The sequence below is a fragment of the Lucilia cuprina genome, chromosome 4, assembly GCF_022045245.1.
Source record: "Lucilia cuprina isolate Lc7/37 chromosome 4, ASM2204524v1, whole genome shotgun sequence".
Lineage (NCBI taxonomy): Eukaryota > Metazoa > Arthropoda > Insecta > Diptera > Calliphoridae > Lucilia > Lucilia cuprina.
In genome coordinates, this window is record NC_060952.1 from 84464772 (window position 1) to 84470638 (window position 5867).

General features: G+C 30.5%; 1 long non-coding RNA gene across 2 annotated transcripts in view; it reads left to right on the plus strand.

Annotated features, from left to right (window-relative positions):
• Nucleotides 1–5645, plus strand: part of LOC124419783 — a 34737-nt gene extending 29092 nt beyond the window's left edge. For both annotated transcript variants that reach the window (XR_006940808.1, XR_006940807.1), the window contains one exon: nt 5314–5645. This is a non-coding gene — a long non-coding RNA (uncharacterized LOC124419783). The remainder of the gene's footprint in view (nt 1–5313) is intronic.
• Nucleotides 5646–5867: the final 222 nt, after the last annotated feature.

The window sequence follows — 5867 nt, forward strand, 5'->3', positions numbered from 1 at the left end:
ACGAGAAATCTCCTCAAAATGAGCAAGTCTGAGGTTAGTATGATGGTACGTATTCTGAGTGGAAACACAGGTTTACGTGCACATCTATACAAAATTGGACGTGCGGATTCAGACGAATTTAGAGCATGTGGAGAGGACAGGCATTCGTCGAAGTTAGATCCAAGTATCTTTAAAGTGATGTTATTCCAGAAATAACATTCTTAACCAACACTGATTGGAAGATTCTTAGAAATTATACCCAGGAAACTTAGTTTCAAAGCATGGAAAAATAATATATTCAGTGAACAATTTTTTTTCATGAATTGGAGCGCTCAACAGGTCCGATAGTCGCCTAGGTGTATTTCTTCGTATTTGATGTAGTATACATCTTCCTATCAACCTAACCTAAGCTAACCTACATGGAAACACAGACAGACGGACCGAAGGACAGACAGACGGACATAGCTAAATAGACTTAGAAAGTGATTCTGAGCCGATTGGTATACTTTAAGGTAGGTGTACGACCAATATTTTTGTGTGTTACAAACATCAGAACTAACGCAAAATACCCTTCCCCACTATAGTGAAGTAGGGTACAAATAAATATAAAGAGGTTCTTTGTTAACACATATTAAAATACATCTACACAGGAACATAACAAGCACATTTGCAATTATATTTACAAGGGTATCTCTCAAGGATTTATGCTTGAAGTAACTAATTTTAAATAAAGCTAAGCAATTGTACAGTGTGGTTAAAAAAGTTATGAAATTTTGAACTTAATTCAAAATAATAAGCAGAGGTATAAATAAGAATTATTAATAATTTATTTTAATAAGATTTAAAAAATTGTTGCTAGTCACTGTACAAATGTATTAGTCTTCCAGCAAACTAAGCAACATATAAAATGGAAATTACATCATGACATATATATATGAACATATGTGGGGGTCATTACGTGGAAACATAAAAACATCTTCCTGCTAAAATAGCGTAACACGTAATGATGAAATAATTTCTTGCACAAACACAAATACATCAAAGCAAAATCCTTCATCTACTTTCTCCATACTTTCAAAATATTAATTTTTTTTTTAAAAATAATTAAAATATTTAAAATATCTTTACAAATTACTAAAAATATTAAAGCAAAAAAAGTCTCTAAAATTTCGTAATAAAAAACACTCAAAATTATCATCAGAAATTAAAATATTTGCTTATCATCAAATTAAATTGCTTGGTAAACTTCATTAAATAGGAAAAACAAACTCGAGAAGTAAATTAAAAATTTCTGTTTAAATAACAAATTGAAAAATTAGAAAAAGGAGGAGGTCCTTACAAAATTGTTAGTAACTAAAAAATATTCCTGCACACTTTCACACACACCCACACACACAGATACTTAAAACACTTTACTTACCACCTTAATATTTAGTAGTATAACACATATGTACGAAACCCCTTGTCGTAATTAAATATACAGAACTTGTCTTATTTTAATTATAATAATTTTTTCCTTTTCTTTTTTGTCGTTCCAAAAAAAAACTCCTACTCTATGTATGTATATGAACAAATTACATAAATACTCGTATGACTGACTGCGTTAGAATGATTTTAAGTAAATATTACCAGCAAATTTTTGACGCTTTCAAGCGTACCTAATAAATATGCAAATTATTTATTTTCTTTTTTATTATTATTAAAATTTTACATCATTTAGGAACAAAAAAAAAAGAAAAATATTATTCATGTCCATAAGGTTTGAGTAAATTACTTCTTGTTGTTGATTTGTTAAATTCTTAAACATACATGTGTACAGAGAGACTACAGCAGAAGGGTCTTAATTTGTGAAGTTATAAGGATAAACAGCGTCATTTATAAAGGAAAAGAAAATTAAGTCCGCCATGCCTGACCATATGATATGCTGTACCACTTACTAATGTATTTCGGTAGATCCAATTTAGGTCTAGCTCTGTTATAGTTTAAGTCGGGTTCAGTTCGAGTTCTGTTATATGTCTGTTGTAATTCTGTTCTATTCCACATTAAGTTCTTTACTAGTTTTGTTCTAGTTCTATCCTAGTTCTGTTTTGTTCTAGTTCTGTTCTAGTTCTGTTCTAGTTCTGTTCTAGTTCTGTTCTAGTTCTGTTCTAGTTCTGTTCTAGTTCTGTTCTAGTTCTGTTCTGTTCTGTTCTAGTTCTGTTCTAGTTCTGTTCTAGTTCTGTTCTAGTTCTGTTCTAGTTCTGTTCTAGTTCTGTTCTAGTTCTGTTCTAGTTCTGTTCTAGTTCTGTTCTAGTTCTGTTCTAGTTCTGTTCTAGTTCTGTTCTAGTTCTGTTCTAGTTCTGTTCTAGTTCTGTTCTAGTTCTGTTCTAGTTCTGTTCTAGTTCTGTTCTAGTTCTGTTCTAGTTCTGTTCTAGTTCTGTTCTAGTTCTGTTCTAGTTCTGTTCTAGTTCTGTTCTAGTTCTGTTCTAGTTCTGTTCTAGTTCTGTTCTAGTTCTGTTCTAGTTCTGTTCTAGTTCTGTTCTAGTTCTGTTCTAGTTCTGTTCTAGTTGTGTTCTAGTTCTGTTCTAGTTCTGTTCTAGTTCTGTTCTAGTTCTGTTCTAGTTCTGTTCTAGTTGTGTTCTAGTTCTGTTCTAGTCCTGTTCTAGTTCTGTTCTAGTTCTGTTCTAGTTCTGTTCTAGTTCTGTTCTAGTTCTGTTCTAGTTCTGTTCTAGTTCTGTTCTAGTTCTGTTCTAGTTCTGTTCTAGTTCTGTTCTAGTTCTGTTCTATTTCTGTTCTAGTTCTGTTCTAGTTCTGTTCTAGTTCTGTTCTAGTTCTGTTCTAGTTCTGTTCTAGTTCTGTTCTAGTTCTGTTCTAGTTCTGTTCTAGTTCTGTTCTAGTTCTGTTCTAGTTCTGTTCTAGTTCTGTTCTAGTTCTGTTCTAGTTCTGTTCTAGTTCTGTTCTAGTTCTGTTCTAGTTCTGTTCTAGTTCTGTTCTAGTTCTGTTCTAGTTCTGTTCTAGTTCTGTTCTGGGTCTGTTCTAGTTCTGTTCTAGTTCTGTTCTAGTTCTGTTCTAGTTCTGTTCTAGTTCTGTTCTAGTTCTGTTCTAGTTCTGTTCTAGTTCTGTTCCAGTTCTGTTCTAGTTCTGTTCTAGTTCTGTTCTAGTTCTGTTCTAGTTCTGTTCTAGTTCTGTTCTAGTTCTGTTCTAGTTCTGTTCTAGTTCTGTTCTAGTTCTGTTCTAGTTCTGTTCTAGTTCTGTTCTAGTTCTGTTCTAGTTCTGTTCTAGTTCTGTTCTAGTTCTGTTCTAGTTCTGTTCTAGTTCTGTTCTAGTTCTGTTCTAGTTCTGTTCTAGTTCTGTTCTAGTTCTGTTCTAGTTCTGTTCTAGTTCTGTTCTAGTTCTGTTCTAGTTCTGTTCTAGTTCTGTTCTAGTTCTGTTCTAGTTCTGTTCTAGTTCTGTTCTAGTTCTGTTCTAGTTCTGTTCTAGTTCTGTTCTAGTTCTGTTCTAGTTCTGTTCTAGTTCTGTTCTAGTTCGGTTCTAGTTCTGTTCTAGTTCTGTTCTAGTTCTGTTCTAGTTCTGTTCTAGTTCTGTTCTAGTTCTGTTCTAGTTCTGTTCTAGTTCTGTTCTAGTTCTGTTCTAGTTCTGTTCTAGTTCTGTTCTAGTTCTGTTCTAGTTCTGTTCTAGTTCTGTTCTAGTTCTGTTCGAGTTCTGTTCTAGTTCTGTTCTAGTTCTGTTCTAGTTCTGTTCTAGTTCTGTTCTAGTTCTGTTCTAGTTCTGTTCTAGTTCTGTTCTAGTTCTGTTCTAGTTCTGTTCTAGTTCTGTTCTAGTTCTGTTCTAGTTCTGTTCTAGTTCTGTTCTAGTTCTGTTCTAGTTCTGTTCTAGTTCTGTTCTAGTTCTGTTCTAGTTCTGTTCTAGTTCTGTTCTAGTTCTGTTCTAGTTCTGTTCTAGTTCTGTTCTAGTTCTGTTCTAGTTCTGTTCTAGTTCTGTTCTAGTTCTGTTCTAGTTCTGTTCTAGTTCTGCTCTAGTTCTGTTCTAGTTCTGTTCTAGTTCTGTTCTAGTTCTGTGCTAGTTCTGTTCTAGTTCTGTTCTAGTTCTGTTCTAGTTCTGTTCTAGTTCTGTTCTAGTTCTGTTCTAGATCTGTTCGAGGTCAGTTAATTGTATATTTAGTAAAATAAAACTTTAGAGCCCTGTATTTATAATGAAAAAGATTTTATAAAAAAACTGATTTTTTTGCATTATACGTATGTTTATAAACTATAGTAAAGTTGCAACATTGCGGTTATTTTTGTGTTGGTCAAAAACTAGACACACACTTCTAGAACCACACATGTAGAATTCATATTAATATGTATATGTAAAAATATACACAAGCAAACAATTGCTACTAAAAACTTTTGCATAAGCACTTGTATAACCTCCACTATTTCTCTGCATAAAACAGTTTTGTTTTTAGTTTTATGTTTTATTTATTTATTTATTTATTTTTTTTTTTGTACTTATTTTAAATTTAAAAACTTTTATTTATCCTCCAACCAATGATTTTCAATTTTTGTTTTTTTTTTCTTCTTGTTTTATGTAACCATTTTCTACAACTAAAATATTAGAGGTCCCTTATCAAAACTAAAAATTCTCAGATGTGCCTTAACACACTCACTCATTTATATTTAATATATAAAAGTGTGTGGCCTTGCAGTGCGAAGTGTCTTTCAAGAAGTAGTGATTTAAAATAGCTTTTAAATTTGGTGATATTTACGTCGGGCAGTCAGCATTTATATACTATCTACACTTCATTATATCTGATTGACTGATTATTCTCTTTATTTTTAAACTACACAAAAGTAACGATTGATTTTGTCTCAATATTACTTCACATTTTCTACTTTACTCTTTATTAGCACCGTCTTAAAACAATATATTTTCGACTAAAGAATACATTGACTTCTTCTCCAACTGCTGGGTTGTGTGTCAGCGATAACACACCAGCAAGAGAGAAACTTTTATACCAAAATTCTAGTAAAAAGTTGAATTGAGAAAAACTATTAAACATTTTCTATTAAAAACTTTTGCAACAACAAACAAAGTAAAAACAACAAGGACTCAAAAGGAAACTTGTTATTTTAACCGAGAGAAAAACACAATGACGACGATAATGATTTAAAAAAAGAGAAAAAAAGGAATTATGATTACAATTATACAAGGACAGGAGAAAACTTCCTTAGGTTTGTAAATTGTTTAGGGAAACGTGTATTTGTTAAAGGAGACTCAGATATCATATGATGTTTTATTAAAAATTTATACGAAAAATTTAATTTTTTTAAAAAATATTTTAAAATATTTTATTTTTATTTCTTATCTTTTCAGCCCTCGCATTCAAATCCAAAATGTCATTGGTACCTTCCAAAGTACTTATTCATGTTCAACATTAATGCAGTATCCTGCCAATACTAACACTATTAATTATTATTTAGACTTTAATTAAATATTTCTATAAATATGCTTAATGCTTTTTAGCTTTTATTATTTATATTAAATTTAATTATTATTCATTTTTAAATTATTTATAAGTATAATTATGTTTATTTTTTAATGCTTTGTATTACTATGCGCATTGTAGTTTAAATAGTAAATGGCTTTTTGTTAAGTAGTTCAAGTTTTGCTTTAGTTTTTAATTTAAATTATTATGAAATAATAAAAATAAAAAAAGAAATAATATTATTTTTATGATAATGTATTAAAAAGTGCTTTTATTTTGTTTTGCTTTTAAAAAGTTGCTAATATGAAGAAACGTTAATGAAAGCTTCGAGAAGATATAATGATTAAAAATGGTAATTGTATAAAAATATTATTCAAAGAAATTAAGGAATTAAAAATCTATCAAAGTTTTGAAATCGATTTCATTAATCAGGAGATTTTGA